The sequence below is a fragment of the Mus caroli genome, unplaced genomic scaffold (assembly GCF_978045245.1).
Source record: "Mus caroli unplaced genomic scaffold, Mus_caroli_1 scaffold_9, whole genome shotgun sequence".
NCBI classification, from domain to species: domain Eukaryota; kingdom Metazoa; phylum Chordata; class Mammalia; order Rodentia; family Muridae; genus Mus; species Mus caroli.
This window is the reverse complement of record NW_028227264.1, coordinates 118546046-118563160: the sequence shown is the minus strand read 5'-3', so window position 1 is coordinate 118563160 and position 17115 is coordinate 118546046. Positions and strand designations below refer to the sequence as shown.

The window sequence follows — 17115 nt, the reverse complement described above, 5'->3', positions numbered from 1 at the left end:
TGCCTGCAGCTCTACAGTCAAGCCATGGTCCTGGTGTTTATTAGCAGTGTGGTGTAGGAGAATCACACCACTGATCTGGGCTTCAATCTTTTTCATTAATGAAGTAGGGTCTAATGACCACACAAAGAAAGGGCGGTTGTGTCTATGAGGTGAGATGATAAGTGTGAGTTTGGGGCAACGGTTAAGTGTTATCTATTCTGACCCAACCACATCAGTTCCTTCACATGGTTTCCAACCATAATAAACTCCTATCAGAATACGGACCCGAAGTTTAAATACAGTAGACGCTTAGTTCTCTTGCAAAAGTCTGGAGACATCCCAGTTGTTGTCAAGGCAGCTCCTGTGCAGTTGCTTTTGCTCCGTGACATTGCCTAGAAACCCAGGGTGATGTGCACTGCACATCTCAATACGCAGCTCCCAAAGTCGCTGTCATCCCTGGGCGCCCTTCTACTGCTAGGAGGGGGAAAAAGCTGAAGGAAGAAGGCTTGCAGGATGCGTAGGACCCAGGTGTACTGCTTCCACAGTTCATGGGGTAGAGCATAACCATGAGGCTACGTGAGAGAATGGAGGCTGAGAACACAGTGCGGCTGGCCTTGTAAAAGAGGACAGGGGTCTTTTGGTGAACAGCTACCAGACTTAAAATCCCTTTACCTGTATTCAGAGCCACCCTCCCCTTGAATCAGAGGCCTTTCCTCATCAGAACATCCCAAGTTATATATTGTGTGGATGGACGCACAGGAGCAGGAGCCATTTTCAAAATGAACTAAGTAAATAGGAATGCTATCCCGCCCCTCCCGTCCCCAATTAACGCAGACTTGGTCTCCAGTAAATCTGATTGCCACTTAGGAGCACAGAAAATAATTTGGGCAGGCTGGGAGGTTGAGTGTGGGATTCCAGGTCTTGGCCAATGCAGCCCTTTCAGCAATTCCAAAGCCAGGCTATCAGCAGTGTCATTAACCGCTGGCACAGAGTACAGGAGCCTTTTGCTCTTTCATTCATATTTTAAATTATGGATCCATATCGTTCTTTTTGTCAAAGATAAATGCCACTTATCAGGTAAGCCTCCTGCGCGACACATAATTTTGTAGTTCTTTTTTTTTTCATTCTCTGACAGTTTCACGAATATAAATAATGCATTTTAGCAGTTTATACCTGTGTGACCCTCTCTCGCCACACCCCTCCCGGTGGCAACTCTTCTTTCGGTCGTCTTTTCTCTCTGTTATCTTCTTTTGTTGTTGCTTCCAGATGAGTTTAGTTTGAATGGTTTGCATAATCATGAATGGAGAGCGAGTTACAGAGCATAGGCAACTTCTTGGTGGTTACAGAACTGAAGACCGATACCTTAAGCAAGGCTTTTTTTTATAATCCAAGATCATGAGTTTTTAACTTTAAAGGTTGTAGCATATTAGAATATATGCTTCTCCTTAGGTACCACTAGCAGCTGGGAGGGTATTTCACTGTAACTAAAGAGCTCTAGATGAGGGGCTGGAGAGTGGAGAGATGGCTCAGCGGTTAAGAACACTGGCTGCTCTTCCGAAGGTCCTGAGTTCAAATCCCAGCAACCACATGATGGCTCACAACAACCCCAAACAAGATCTGACTCCCTCTTCTGGGGTGTCTGAAGACAGCTACAGTGTACTTACATATAATAAATAAATAAATACATAAATAAATAGTACTTCTTTAAGAACTCCAGATGTGTTAAAAGAATGAAGAAGGTAACAAGACAAACAGCCTCACCTATGGCCAGCAGTCTTATGGAATCCTAGGTCCCTTTCAGGACTGCTACACCATTCTAAGGGAGGTGTTATAGGCAATTTCCACCATCCTGATGAACACACGAGGACCTGATAGGATTACTGCCCAGAGCTCCACGGCAAATATTGACAGGGCCAGAATTAAAGTCCGTCTGACTCAAAAATCAACTCTGTTTTACTGTTGACTTTTGAATGCTTGAAATTTAGATGTTGATTTCTAAAATAAATGTAGGACTGGCTATATGAAAATTGTTGGATTCAGAAACCCAAGAGTCCCCAAAAGGACTAAAGCATGGCTTTGTCTGCAAGGAATTTGCAATCTGGTAAGTCTGGGAGATGCAAGGAACTAATAAAGTACTAAGTGTCCTCGTAAGTAGGATACAAAACATCCTAACTGGTGAAACAGCTTGGGAGCACTCCAGGGGGATGATGCAGAAATTATTTAATTCTGACCCGGGGTGTCTACTCTGTCTTTGATCACTCAGTTTCCAGATAAAAGACACATACAACCTTTATATTTACAGTAAGCCTTAAACAGTAGAAGAGCTGGGCAGACATCTACTCTGTGTGCTACTAGGATCTACTTTCCTTTGGATAACCCTGAGTTATTATATTTTATATTATATAACTTATTATATCTCATCTGGGCTGCTCTTAACTCCAATTGGCCAGCCCTCATGCTCACATTTTCTTGACTCCTAGCCCATAGCGTCTTCCTCCTCCTCCTTCACCTTCTACTCTGTTTGTGTCTCCTCCTTGACACCCCAAGCCCAGGAAACCTAAACCCCACCCGTGTCTCTTCTGCGCAGCTATAGGAGTCCTTTATCCACCAATCAAAAGTAACTTGGAGGCAAGGTCACATAGCTCCCTTGGGTCTGTGTGCAGACTCTCTCGTCTTAGCACCACAATACACAGTAAAAGACAAAACCTCAACAGAGGAAGTCTCTAGTGGAGATACAGGCTGAGGTTCAGAAGCTAACTGACACAGTGGAGCAAAGGTGAGGGGGAGAGGGCGGAGCAATGGGTGGGGAGAAGCATGCTTGGAAGGTAGGGGTGGAGATGGCTGATGTAGGTTGACCAGGAAACTGGGCTGAGTCCTGAGAGACCTGTTCTCACCTTCTGAAGTAACTGCAGGAACACTGAAGTTGTGTGAATTCTGCCTTTAAATGGAAAAGACATTAAAATCTAGAATATATGGGCTGAACGAGAACCTCTCCTTGTTATGTGCCAGCGACTGGTGGAAGCACTTTAACTTTTACAAGCACCTCCAAGAAACATATTTCTGCTATGTCCGTTTGACACTGGGGAAAGCCAGGCACAGAGGGATCAAAGAACATACTGCGAATCATTCAGCTAACTACTGGCTGAGTCGGGATTTGAACCCATCGCAGCCAGTTCCAGAAAAGAGAGAAAATTAAAAAAAAAAAAAAAAGGAAAGTTAAAGCTCATTTAAAATTTCCCTGTGTGCAAATGGGCTCAGGAGCTGTCTCCTGTGGACATTTACCTCTCTCCCACTAGTGTTCCAATGCTCTTCTCTCTGGTGAACTGAGGCTGACACTTGTCAGTTGTGAACTTTCTTAGCTTTCCAGGGAGGTAGTACTTTAAAGCATCTTGTTTGACTTTCCTGGGGAGACACTCTACCCACCCAGTCACTATAGGGCACTAATGACAAGCCAAAGATTGCATCCAAGTTTGTCTTGATGGACCAGTGAGTTTATTAGGGTTGCTCACAGGAGCAGGGGTGAGGAGTCAGCTATGGGAACATAGATGACTAAGCGTCAGGTGCAGCAGCAAACAGTTGACTCCAGCTTAGGTGACAGCTAATAAAAGCTGTATCCCTGAAGCCTATGCATGACTGGCAAGCAGACCTAGTGCTCAGATTGCCCTCGGCCAAGCAATTGCTACTGCACATAGAACCTTAGGGTAGGGGTTCTTGGGAGTCTTGTAAATTTTAGGAACTTCCTGGGTCTTGCATTGTAATTGCAGGATTTTCCACCTCTGCCCCCATTCTTGGAATAGTGACTCTTGAGACTTATTATATATGACTAAGTGCTTCAGCCACAGGTTTTGGCTCATTCCCCAACGAGCTTGTAATTCAATTAAACAGTTTCTAGTCTATGAGTGCCACAAGGTTGGTTACTTCCTCTCTGTTTCATGAGTCTGTCTTCTCAGAGGTCAGGGCAAATCTCTTCCTGCCTGCTCCTGACTCTATCCCAGAGTGTTCTCTCTCTCTCTCTCTCTCTCTCTCTCTCTCTCTCTCTCTCTGGAAACTTCCACCTCCCATTTCCGATCTCAGGGCATTGGCCAATCAGCTTTTTATTGATAGGTGATGCTTCTGTATAGTGTAGAAGGGATTCTCTCCACATTTCATGATCACTCATTCCTGAGGCTTAGGGATGCCACTCTCCAGGAGGGACTCTATCCATTCTGAGGAAATGGCTAGGCAATGCTGTAGACCCCTCCCACCGTCTATACAGCTCATGCCCCCTGAGTATCCTTTAGGAAGTGACATATGTCAAATGGCTATGCACAGTTCCCTCAATAAAACCAAGGCTATGTCTCTGGATTGAAGAAAACTTTCCATGCAAATCGAGATCAGTTGTTTCAAGATAAGAGGAAATAAGAGTGACTTGTCTCTATGTGCGCTGTCATGGCAACAGTCTGGTTTTCCTGAGGTGGGGGTGGAGGTGGAGGTAGAAGTGGAGAGTGAGAATGGGGGGGGGGTGGGAATGGGGGATGAGTCTTTTTCTGGAGTAATGATGAAAATCAGGCAAGTACAAATGAAAGGAGATGTACTTGCAGGGCGGGCGGGGGATGGGGGGGTCAGCACTCTGCTCACTGTTGAGGTTCGGAGTTGGGTGAGATGCTGTTTAGTGTGTGGGGGAGGGGTGCTTAGTCTTTTCTGAAGTCCTCTGACCTTCTTGAATTTCCCTGACAGTTCTTTGGAGTAGAGCTAGAGAACAAACACATTCATAAATGACCCTGAGCAGAAACTAATTTCTTTGCTTTGCGACTTGGAAAGTAAACTAGATATTGGACTACATGGTACCTATCATTATAAACCTCAAGCCACTTTACGAAAACTGACTCTTTGAACTAAAGCCCTGCTCCGGGTTTGCAGTTGGAACGGTGGCGATTCAGGAGATAAACTTGACTCCAAGTTTTAGGCCGGTAATAAATAATAAAGAAAAATAGACCTACGTGTGTGATTTTGACTTGAAATCCAGAAGCCACTGACTTTCAGAATTGCGTTTCTTCTAGGTTTGCTTATCTAAGCCAGGAGGAGGCTGCTTAGCCAGAGGAGCCTCTGGCATCCCGGTGTAGGGATTTTTCTTGGTGCCTAAATATAGCTGAAGAAAAAAAGGCCTTTCATCAGCGCTTACCTGCTCATCGCTGGAGATTGGCTGACCCTGAATGAGGTTGATCTGTCTACCTGAGATGGGTAGACGTTCAGTCTAAATCTGAATCTACTCGCTTTGCTTCATCTCCCCCCACCCCCAGTATTATGCCAAGAAAATGGGGGGACCACATTATTTTCAGCCACAATACTGCTTTACGTTAAAATCAGGAACAACAATGTTATTGGCATTGTGTTTTGCTTCTATGCAATGGTTGGTTAGGTAACTGTGTGATGGTTAATGCTTCGTACCTGTAGATCAGCTCAGGTCTGAGAGTTTTTCCCCACTCTGAACTAAATAGCGAGCAATATTTTTTGTAAAGTTAATCTAACACATCTGAGTAGAAATCTCATTAAGGACACCTGGAGCCATGCTGAAGTAGACACCAGAGACTTGTAATACACACTCTTGGCTCCCCATGCTCGATCCCACCTAGAGCGGAGAAGGCCTCTGTATGACGTCTTCTGGGCACGTGTACAGATCATTCACCTCCCTTTGTGTCCATGAAGGATGGATCTCCTTCCTTACTGTTCTGCTGAGCCTTCGGTAAGGCAGCTGGCAGACTCCAGGGCCTTGCCAGCGCTGCCTGCAAGCTTCTTGTTACACACTCTTTTATGGCCACTGTTCCCCGGCTTGTCTCAGTGGAAGGCAGGCTAGCAAGTCTCTTTTCTTTCAAGCAAGGACAGGATTAAGGTTTAAAGTGATGGTTTTTCTTTGATAGCTCCCGTGCCAGCCTAAATCTCATTAGCACTCTTCCTGTGTGTTACTAACTGGCCTATCTGGTATTACAGGTATTGCCAAATGGAGTCTAAAGAGAGGTGGCGTGAGGGCTGACCTAATCTGCAGTAGGAGTCAATTAGCAGGTGCTGGTGGGCCTGAGATGCAGTTAGTAATGTCTCAGTGTTCGGAGTTTATTGATTTACCAGAGGTTTCACAATCTCACTGGCTTCACGCCAGTCTATTCACGTCCCTTAAGCACCTAAGTATGGCTTTCTCTCTTAGTTTTGCATGGTCATCTAAGGTCACCCCAAAGTGAATCTAAGGATAATGTAGTCCAAAAAAGAAATTTCTCCAAATTTTGATTGGAGAAAGAAAAGCCGCACAGGAAACAATCAATGGAGAGTTTGCTGAGTCAAGATGTCCTGTTTGACAAAAAGGTGAGTTTGAGACCCGGAGTCTGGTTGGGAGAGCTGTGTTATCTTACTTCTGCTTTCATGGTTATTGGACTATGGAGTGAAACACAACAAAGCTAAGAAGGTTCCACTTTTTATGTGTGGTGCTAGGTAGGGATGTCTTGTGCAGTGGGTTGACTGGCATGCACCTTCCACGGGTTCCTGTGTTTGATTTGATGGTTTCCAGCTGGTGATACAACTTTAAGAGATTGGAGAACTTTTAGGAGGTACAGGCTTGCTAGAAGAAATGGGTTGCAGGGGGTAGCCTCTGAGGTTTTATAGCTTGGCCCTTGTACTGGCTGGTTTGTGTGTCAACTTGACACAAGTTAGAGTTATCACAGAGAAGGAGGCCTCCCTTGAGGAAATGCCTCCATGAGATCCAGCAGTAAGGCATTTTCTCAATTAGTGATCAAGGGGGGAGGGCCCATTGTGGGTGGTGCCATCCCTGGGCTGGTCGTTTTGGGTTCTATAAGAAAGCAGGCTGAGCAAGCCTAGGGAAGCAACCCAGTAAGTAACATCCCTCCATGGCCTCTGCATCAGCTCCTGCTTCCTGACCTGCTTGAGTTCCAGTCCTGATTTCCTTTGGTGATGAACAGCAATGTGGAAGTGTAAGATGAATAAACCCTTTCCTCCCCATCTTGCTTCTTAGTCATGAAGTTTTGTGCAGTAGAAGACACCCCTCTTCCTGTCTACTCTGTACTTCCTGTTGGTCCAAGATCTGAGGAGTGTGAGCTGCATGCCCTGCTCCTGCCTCGATGCCTGCTCTACCATGGTGAATTGTATCCCCTAAGTCGTGAGCCCAAGGGAAGCCTTCTCCCCTTAAGTGTCTTTTAGCCAGGTACTCTGTCACAGTGGCAAAAATAACCAACCTGCCATGCTAAGAAGTCTAATGAACTGGATCCCAGCTTAAAACAGTTTAAGCTGAATTGAATTTTAAAATATCACATGCAAGGTGAAGAATCTTACCAGCGTCAAAAATGAGTTGCTTGAGAATGTTGTCCTTTTGGAGGCTGGACCCAGTGACCTTCTCCACTCTTCAGACTGTCCTTTAATTGCTGATACAGTCTGAGTGACCTAAGTGGGTTAAGGTGCCAAGCCTGGCTCCGTCCAGCCTAGTGTGCAGTGATATCTCTCTCACTGGCTGCTAAGGGCTCAGCTTCAGATTGGACTCAGGCAGATCTTTCTTGGTTGGATTGAGTATTAGCCATTCACAACATTTTTTCCTTTCTTCCTTCTTTCTTTCCTTCCTTCCTTCCTTTTTCCTCCTTTCCTTCCTCTTCCTTCCTTCCTTCTTTCCTTCCTTCCTTCTTTCCTCCTTTCTTTTTCTTCATTTGTCTGTCTGTTCTTTCTTTCTTTCTTTCTTTCTTTCTTTCTTTCTTTCTTTCTTTTTTCCCCTTCCTTTCTTCTCCTTCTTTCCTCCCTTCCTTCCTCTGACCTCCCCTCCCTTCCTTCATTTCTTTCTCCTTTCTTCCTTCCTCCCCTCCACTCCTTTCCCCTTCCCTCTTTTCTTTTTTCCTTCTTTTCTTCCTTCCTTCATTTCTTCCTTCTTTCTTCCCTTCCTTCCATTTTTCCTCCTCTCTCTCTTTCTTCCTTCCTTCCTTTCTTTCTTTCTTTCCTTCTTTTCTTCCTTCTTTCCTCCTTTCTTTCTCTCTCTCTCTTTCTCTCTCTTTCTTTCTTTCTTCTTTCTTTCTCTTTCTTTCTTTCTTTCTTTCTTTCTTTCTTTCTTTCTTTCTTTCTTTCTTTCTTTCTTTCTTTCTTTCCTTCCTTCCTTCCTTCCTTCCTTCCTTCCTTCCTTCCTTCCTTCCTTTTTTTCTTGAAAGAACTTACCAATTATGCATCAGGGCCTAGAGGAAAGGGCCCAAAAATCATTTTCCCGAGCAAAGAGCAGTTATCACTTCCGAACTTCATCACCCAGCTGTGCCTCAGTTTCCTTACAGTGATCAAACTGTGCTCCTTCCTTGCCTTTCATGGGCATAAGGAGGGTGAAACCCCATCATGAATGTGAGATATTTTTCACAGATAGGTAGATCCAAGTCTTCCTATGGATTGCCCAGTGAGAGCCATCACACACATAACCATAACATATGACCACCACATAGAGCATATGCCTTTAGACCTCTTCCCAGGAGAGGATGAAGCGAACACTCTAGATTTGTTCCAGATCGGCTTTTTTTTCCTGTTCCCCATCACCCTTTCTGTGTACCTGAGTCCTTGGTAGCCCCCACCCTGCTTCCCCAGCAAGCTTTCTGTACCCAGTGTGGAGAGTTCCCACACGGTGGCCCAGGGCTAGAAGCTTCACTAGTGTTCTCTCTCTCCCTAACAGCTCTGATTCTTGACTGCACTTATTTCGGGAGGCTCTTGCTCCTGACCGCTTCATGGAATGTGTGCTGCTGGTGACTAATTGTTCTGGGAATGACATCTCTGTTTGGGTGGTGTCCAGTTCTCTCTCCTTCTGTATGTAGAGCCAACTCTGATTTATATGTCTGCGAATCTCTGATGAGCTGCGGAGGAGGCTCAGGGAGGCGGGGTGGAGTAGAAATGCCGTTGGAAAAGATAACATTTTTTTCTCTGACTTTGGGCTCAAGAGCAAGCCAAAGGTTGGCCACCATTCACTGTCATAATTTGGGCAGAAGAACAGAATCAGGTCTTGTAGTGTACAAATGAGATTTTTTTTTCTTTTTTTTTTACCAGAATCCATCATTTCTTATTCATGACTACATGCGAGGTCATGAAGGTAATCTCAAAGCTGGGAAGACATGATTTTATAGATTTTTTTCCTGGACCTCCGAGACATCGGTCAGATATTCTAGATTACAGATTTCTTCTTGTCCTCTTGGGCGTGAACAAGCCACTTCCAGACAGAGGCAGAGTTATTTTACTAAATGTACTGTGGAGCTTTAAGTCAGGCCCCCACAGAGGGATGGCAAGTGTGACATCACAGATAGAATGGCCTCACAGCCAGCTCCGTGAACTCAGTCTGCAGTTAAGGCTCTTGTCCTGGTGGGGAAAAAAGATAACACTAGAATCCCCCAAGTGAGTGTTACACAATTTTATTTATTTATTTTTTTAAAGATTTATTTATTATATGTAAGTACACTGTAGCTGTCTTCAGACACTCCAGAAGAGGGAGTCAGATCTCCTTACAGATGGTTGTGAGCCACCATGTGGTTGCTGGGATTTGAACTTCAGACCTTTGGAAGAGCAGTCGGGTGCTCTTACCCACTGAGCCATCTAAGTGCTGTTCTGCAGCCTCTCTCCAGGGTTTGTCCTTCCTTTCCAGTGCCCGTGGCTTGCTCCCTGCATTCCGAAACGCTGGATGAAGAAAGAAAAATACGAAGCATAGAAACCCTTTGTGGCGCCGTTTTTTGGATCACTTCTGGTCTTGTTTTGACAAGCAGGGGCTTGCAGCTACTTTTGATTTTAGGTGGGTATGATTATTAAGCAAGAATAAGGCTCATGAAGGCCAGCCTGGTGCTCTAGGCCTACGATCCCAGCAGCTCTTGAGGCTGAGGCAGGAGGATTTCAAATTTAAGCCTTGCCTGGGCCAGCTTGGTCAATTCAGTAAACCCCCATCTCAAAATAAAAATGAAGGGTGAGGGATCTAACTTGTTAGGTTCAAGCCCCAGGAACCAAAACATAAAAATTAAATTAAGCCCCTTGTTCCTACTAAAGAAAGGACAGAAATATAGTCAAGATAGATTAGGTTTTTATGGGCTTTCCTGTGAAAACAAAGCCTTTTGAGCTGATAAGCCAGGAGGATTTTTGTTCAAACTGTGTATCCTTTGTGGGGCAGTTGACTTCTCTTCCATACTACCTTCATCCGGGTGCCCAGGCTGATGGAGTAACTTCCATCAGATTTGTAATGGTGTTCCAGAGGGACAGGAAGCAGGGTGAGCCACTTGCACCCCCCTAAAGCATCTGTTTATAGGAGATGTTTGTCATTCCTGCTGGGGTTTCGCTGACCACCACCGGCCAAGTGGCCACACCCCAGGCTAACAGATGTTTAATCCCTGCCGGACCGCTTCCACAGGGAGGGGTTCTGAAATACTTGGCGAGGGTGTGGTAACATAATAGACCACACCCAAGAGTATAAAATATTTAGCATACGATAAAGATACCTTTCAGATTATTCAAGGGATGGGCAAGACAACAAACGGTCCTGGGAAAGTTGGGGAAAATAATATTATAGATTACCTCAAGTCATATAGAAATGGCTTACAATGGATTAGTGATAAATAATTGGAAATAATATAGACGGATGATTCATTTTGTAACATTGCTTATGAAGGTTTCTCTTGTTTTCCACGGCATGATTTATTTGTTAATCCTTTTTTTTTTTTTCTTTTTTTTAAATGTGTGGTAGGGAGGGAAAACTGCTGGGGCCAGAACATGGGGCAAACGTGGAGGCTCACCTATGCCAGGCAAACTCTTTGCCACTGAGCCATGCCTCCTTCCCCTGTAAGTCTCCATCAAAAGGCATAAAACAAAAGGTGGAGACGATAAAGGTCCAGTGTAGTACAGCTGATATAGAAAAGACAGAATCTTCAGTAAGACCATAAACAAAGCCAATCAAGAGGCAGGAACAAAGGGTGGGCAGGGTTGTAGCTGCTTATATGCTCATGCTAATTATGTTCCCCCCAAAACCTGTTTTCAGTGTCTCCCATGAACGGAAGACACTGAGGGACTGCCCACAGTAGGTTCTTATTGGTAAATAAAGATGGCAATAGCCAATGGTCAGGCAGAGAGGCAGAGGTGGGACTTCTAGGATTCTCTGGGCAAGGGACCAAGGAAGGAGGGAGGAGGGAGGAGGGAGATCTGAGGTGTCAAAGAAGGAGAGCCAAGATCCCACGCCAGAGAGGAGCAGGTCAGAGAACATGTCCGCCCTGTAGGACCTGGGGAACACAGTTCAAGAGGGCTGCATAACTGGGCTCAGGGCAGCAAAGATGGAATATAGATTTTAGTAAGTAATAAAATGGGGATATCAGAGATGGGTGGATTAACCATGTGGAGGTTAGGAAATGGCTCAGCCATTTAGTTGTTTTAGGCATATCAGAATATAAAGTGTGTGTGTTTAATTTGGGAACCCAGAACACTGGGGCAGGTATGAAGGAGTGTTGCTGCTACTGCTGCCGCTAAGATCAGACTGAGTAGCATTCATTGGGTACAGAGATACAGGGTCACTGGGCCTGTATGTCCTCATCTGTGCAGTAGCCCAGTGTGGACTGATTTCCCCTGTTTCAAGGGACAATGCATCTGTAGAGAGCACACACAGGCTTTTTTTCGTCATAATTTTCCCATAATAATGTAATGCAGTAACCATGACCGGAACCCACAAGTCTACATGATGATGAGCTATTTGCAAACACTGCACCATTTGCATAGAGGATTGAGCATCTAGAGAGCCGGATAGTCTCTCAAGGTCCTGGAACCATGCACCAGAGGATGCTGAGTCATCACTGTATTTCCAGTTTAAATAGTAGAGTCCTTATTAGTATGACAAAGATTTCTTACTCAACAGAAAGGCAAACATGTGCTCTGTCTTGGTGCCAAGGAGAGCCATTTTACTAGAAGGGGCCTTTCTTCCCCGCCATCCCTGAACCTGTCTGCTGTTTCCAAAGTGGCAACAAAGTAGCAGCTCATACCAGCGTGCAGAGAACCGCAAGGGCCTCCCGAGGCTCCTTCCATCTTTCTCAGAAACGATCTTCCCGAGCTATCTTTGGAAAGCCTTGTTTGACACCAGCCTTGTGACTCAGGTGCAACTCAAAACGAAGCAAACTGGTTTTCTTCTCTCATCTGACTCACTCACCTGAAAGACTCACTGGTCTTTCTCCTAGCTAGGAGAGTGGGGTGGGTGCAGGACCTCAGGGATCAGGGCCCTGAAGTCCCCAGCTCCCCACCTTTCCCACTCTGCTCCCCTGAGCATCCATGGTTGACAGAGGGCTCTGGGCAGCTCTCAGCTGACCACTACTCAATGAAACATTTTTTAGAGCAGTCAGTTAGGCCGGGAGCTTTGGGGAAACACACCCTTGCATTCTCGGTCATTAGCCCATTTCTTCCCAGGCAGAATAGAGGTCTGGTGTCCCTCCATGCTAAGACAGCTTCTTCAGCAGATGGTTTGTGCTTCTCAGCCTTGCAGGAAGGTGGGGCTTCTTACAGGAACATGGTAGGGATGCTTGCTTCTTGGTGTTTCTGAATTCCATAGATGCACCACATGTTCCTTCTCTGAGACCTGTGGAGTCACCCCCTCCCCCTCTCTTAACTCCATTTCTCCCTGTCTGCCTTACATAGACAGCATTGTTCTAGATTCTTAGTTCCATGAAACACACACTTCTCTGATGAGCTCGGTTACTTGCTCGTCCAATTTCCCATCTGGTGATGATATTACTAATCTTCTCCTCTCAGGAACTTTAGTCAGTCTGCTTATTGGGATTCCCCACTAAGCAGTGTGATTTTGAAGTCAGGGAATGGCTTTGCCTCTACTGTCCTCCAACCCCTAGTCCAGTTTAAGCATAGTAAACGATTGCTGACCCTATTTGCTACTAGGTGTTTCCTTGGCACCGGGTTAAAAAGTACCTGAGCTGTAAAGCTGGGTGTGTGGTGGGTGGACCAGTGATATCTGATGGTTGAGGCCTGGGCACCTTCTTCAATCTGGTTTTTCTTGTAACCACAGATAAAGCACAGAATGGGAAAGCTCACTCCACGGCGATGAGTCCAGATAGAAAGAAAGATTATGACATGGAAGGACAGCTTGGCAGAACAAACGAAAAACAAGCAAAAACAAAGCCTACATCTCAGGCACTGGTGTGCGTTTTCTGTTAAGAAGCAGGGAACTTCAGATCCCACGGACAAAGGCCAAGTCACTCACAGAACATTATATGTGTTCCAAAAGACATCTTGCCAAGAACAGAAAATAAATTGGTTGTACTTACTTTAAGGCCAAAACGATGTATAACATTGTTTTTCTGGCTCTTCAGTCTCATTCCTAAATCTAAACACTGTCCCTTATAAATCCACCTTGGAACTTTGTCTTCAGAGGGAAACGCTTTAACTTTTAACCTTGTTATAAGCTACATTCTTTGAACAATGTTAAGAAAGGGGTTTTCTTAGCAACCGCTAAAGATTCTCTTGAGAGCAGCAACCAAGAGCATATATAAAGCATCCTAACAGTGACACTTCTTCAGAAGCCCATATCTACATTTGGGTGTATCTCTTTCTGTCCCTGAGTACTCTTCTTGTCAAGGATCTCTGTGCTTAAGTTACATTTGAGTTCTCTCTTAAGAGATTCGACATCTATTTGTGTGTCTCTGAAAATGAGAGTATGTGTATACCTGTATGTTCCACGGCATAAGTGGAAGGCAGAGGTCAACTTGCAGGATTTGATTTTCTTCATTCGTTGTGCGAGTCTTGGGAAGTGAACTCAGATCACCAGGTTTGGCTGTAAGCACCTTTACCCACGAAGCCATCTTTTATTTTTTAAACGAATCTCCAACTCCAGTCCAGGAAATTATTTTCTTTGTTGAAGCTATGAATCTCAGGTTTGCCAGACTGGAAATCCCTAAGAAGAATGGGAAGTTGTCAGCTTCCTGTAGGAGATGGGGTGGGAGCCATCTGTAGCACCAATAGCAATGAGAACCGCAGTCTAAGAACCACCCCCTGGTGGCTCTTAGGCAGGACCCCATGCTTATTGGGCAAGGATTCACTGTCTCTGGGGTCACTGAACTCCTTATTCTAGAAGGAGATCGCCTCAAAGGGAAAGTCATCACACTCTGTAACGTAGCCTCTCTGTACCTCAATTTCCCCCTCTGTGTAGTGGGAATAATAACCCTATATTGTAGAGTTATTATAATGCTTCAGTGAGGCATTAGAAGCAAAGAACTCAGTGTTAGTCACATAGGGAAAACTGTGGAAATGTTGCCTACCATTGACCCATGACCAGAAGGACAGGGTCTTATTAATGGAAGATGCTTGAACATAGTGTATGTGTGTGAGAGTGTTTTTATATATGAGTGTGTGTATATGTATGCATGTGTATGTGTGTGACTGTGTGTGTATGCATGTGTATGTGTGTGAGTGTGTGGTATGCATGTGTGTATATATGAGTGTGTATATGTGTATGCATGTGTATGTGTGTGACTGTGTGTGTATGCATGTGTATATGTAAGTGTGTATGTGTGAGTGTATGTGTGTATATGCATGTGTATGTGTGTGTGAGGATATGTGTGTATGTGTGTGCATTAGTATGTGTATGTGTGTGAGTGTGTGGTATGCATGTGTATATATGTGAGTGTGTGTGTATGCATGTGAATGTGTATATGAGTATGTGCATATGTGTGAGTGGTATGTATGAGTGTGTATGTGTATGTGAGTGTGTGTATGTATGAGTGTGTATTATGCTTTTGCTTTTGGGGTTAAGTGATCAAGTCTCTTTTAATATTTATTTATTTATTTAATAATTTATTTATTTTGTTTTTTTCGAGACGGGGTTTCTCTGTATAGCCCTGGCTGTTCTGGAACTCACTTTGTAGACCAGGCTGGCCTCAAACTCAGAAATCTGCCTGCCTCTGCCTCTAAGTGATGGGATTAAAGGTGTGCTCCACCACTGCCCAACTAAATATTTATTATTTATTTTATTTTTGAGATGGATCCACACAACTCTAGACTAAGTGCCTTGTGTCTGGTGAAGGATGCTGATCTTTAACTCCCCTCTTCAGCATGTTCTCTGGCTCGAATGCCTTCCCCTGCTTTATCACAGAGCTACCTCCATTTTTACCTTTGCATGCTTAGACACCACCCACCCCCCCCATCTCCTTTTCTCATTCCACTCGAGTCCACTCTCTGCTTTGTAATCTCCACGAGCACCTCGATCCAGCAGTATTCGTTGGTGACTTATTGTTCTTCTCCTCCCACTAGGAAGTGATCTTTGTGGCATCAGAATACCCTCAGCCCCATGACAACACTCCATTTCAAGTGCCTATAGAATATATATAGTATAGACAGTACTCTGTAAATACTTATGGACTGGGGGGATTCCTCAGAGAACGCCATCTGTTCAATGCACTTTCTCCCAGCACAGTTGCGATGGTCATTGTGCTACAAAACTGCTTCTCTGGCAGGGAGAGAGAGAAGCAAGAGCGAGGCAGAAAGCATATCTTTTTCATTGCTAGAAGCTGGTGTTTCTGTTCATTGTCTTATAACCCTAGGGCCTCCAAAAGACGCTTTATGGGGCTTGATACTGTATCTCCCAAAAGAATGCACGTCCTATTTCAGAGATGCCCACAGCACAGAGAGCCTTGGTTACTTTCCAAAGTTATCATGTTTTCTTTTGGCACAAGCTCATGCCCAGAAACCTGGATAAGCTTTTACACTGGAATAGCCCGGAGCTGGCAAAAGTCCCTGACTTGGAAGGGAGCTGACCACAGCAAATTAAAAGGAAGCCTTATTTTTTTGCCCCCTTTAAACCCAGAAGCTAAGTTTCAACTAGCCCACAGCATCACCTATAAAAGATCTGCTTAACATAGCGAGAGACATATAAAATTTGGATTCAGATTGTCTGGATTTGAATAACCACCAAATAAGCCCAACACATGGGAAGTCCACTCAATCCAACGCCTTAGTGTGGCAGCCACAGGTACTCCTCATATCTCTCACTGTTGGGGCATCACCTGCTTCCTTCTCTACCTTTATGTGTTCCCCTCCTGCATCCACCCAGTCATGCTGCCTGAAGGTTGGACTTTACTAACGGTGTGGCCTACAGGACGTGTGGGCAAGCCCATTCCCCATCCACTTGAGATTTCTCCAGTGGACCACTGTGCCTTTTGGGTACTGTGATGGTTTGTCTATGCTTGGCCCAGAGTGTGGCACTATTAGGAAGTGTGGCTTTTTTGGAGTAGGTGTGACACTGTGGGTGTGGGCTTAAGACCCTCACCCTACTGCCTGGAAGTCAGTCTTCCACTAGCAGCCTTCAGACAAAGATGTAGAACTCTCAGCTCCTCCTGCACCATGCCTACCTGGATGCTGCCATGTTCCCTGTTTGATGATAATGGACTGAACCTCTGAACCTGTAAGGCCCGCTCCAAATAAACATTGTCCTTTATAAGACTTGCATTGGTCACGGTGTCTGTTCACAGCAGTAAAACCCTAACTAAGACAGAGGCACCCCCTAAGGCCAGCTAGACTTCTGCTGCACTTGCTCTCCCTTCTCCTCACTGCAGTGGTTACGCAGCACTGATTCTGCCCAGTTTGCTTCCTCCTGTTCTTGTCCCGAGCAAATTGGTCTCACAGTTCATCCTCTCGCCATCTGCTGCTTGGGAGACCCCGACCAACACACCGACACTTGGTTTTTTCATTAGTACAACACAGTTCACAGTCCTGGTGACTTTTATCAAAGCCTTTCATTTATTCATACCCCAAGCCACCACAAAATTGTGCTATTAGGAGCCTGGAGAGATGGCTCAGTGGTTAAGAGCACTGGCTCTTCTTTCAGAGGACCCAAGTTTGATTTCTAGCTCAGAGCTGTCTTTAATTCTAGTCCCAGGGGATCCAATGCTGTCTTCCAGCTTGTGAGGACAATCCACACACAGGGTACATGTACACGCAGACAAAACACCCATACATAAAAAATAAACAGAATTTTTAAAAAAAAATTATAGAAAAATTATATTATTACAGTTAGGAAATGAAGTCGAAATTTCAGGGTATCATACCTGGCCACCCCACCACCACCACCACCACTGCACGCCTGATGGGTCAGAACATCTGCATTCATGTTTTTTATTTTGGGCATGTTCC

At 44.9% G+C, this 17115-nt stretch overlaps 1 long non-coding RNA gene across 1 annotated transcript; it reads left to right on the top strand.

Annotated features, from left to right (window-relative positions):
• Positions 1 to 9298: 9298 nt before the first annotated feature.
• Positions 9299 to 13260, top strand: LOC110304104 (uncharacterized). The gene is made up of 3 exons (XR_002379014.1): positions 9299 to 9360; positions 9608 to 9751; positions 12998 to 13260. It is a non-coding gene; the product is annotated as an uncharacterized LOC110304104 (long non-coding RNA).
• Positions 13261 to 17115: the final 3855 nt, after the last annotated feature.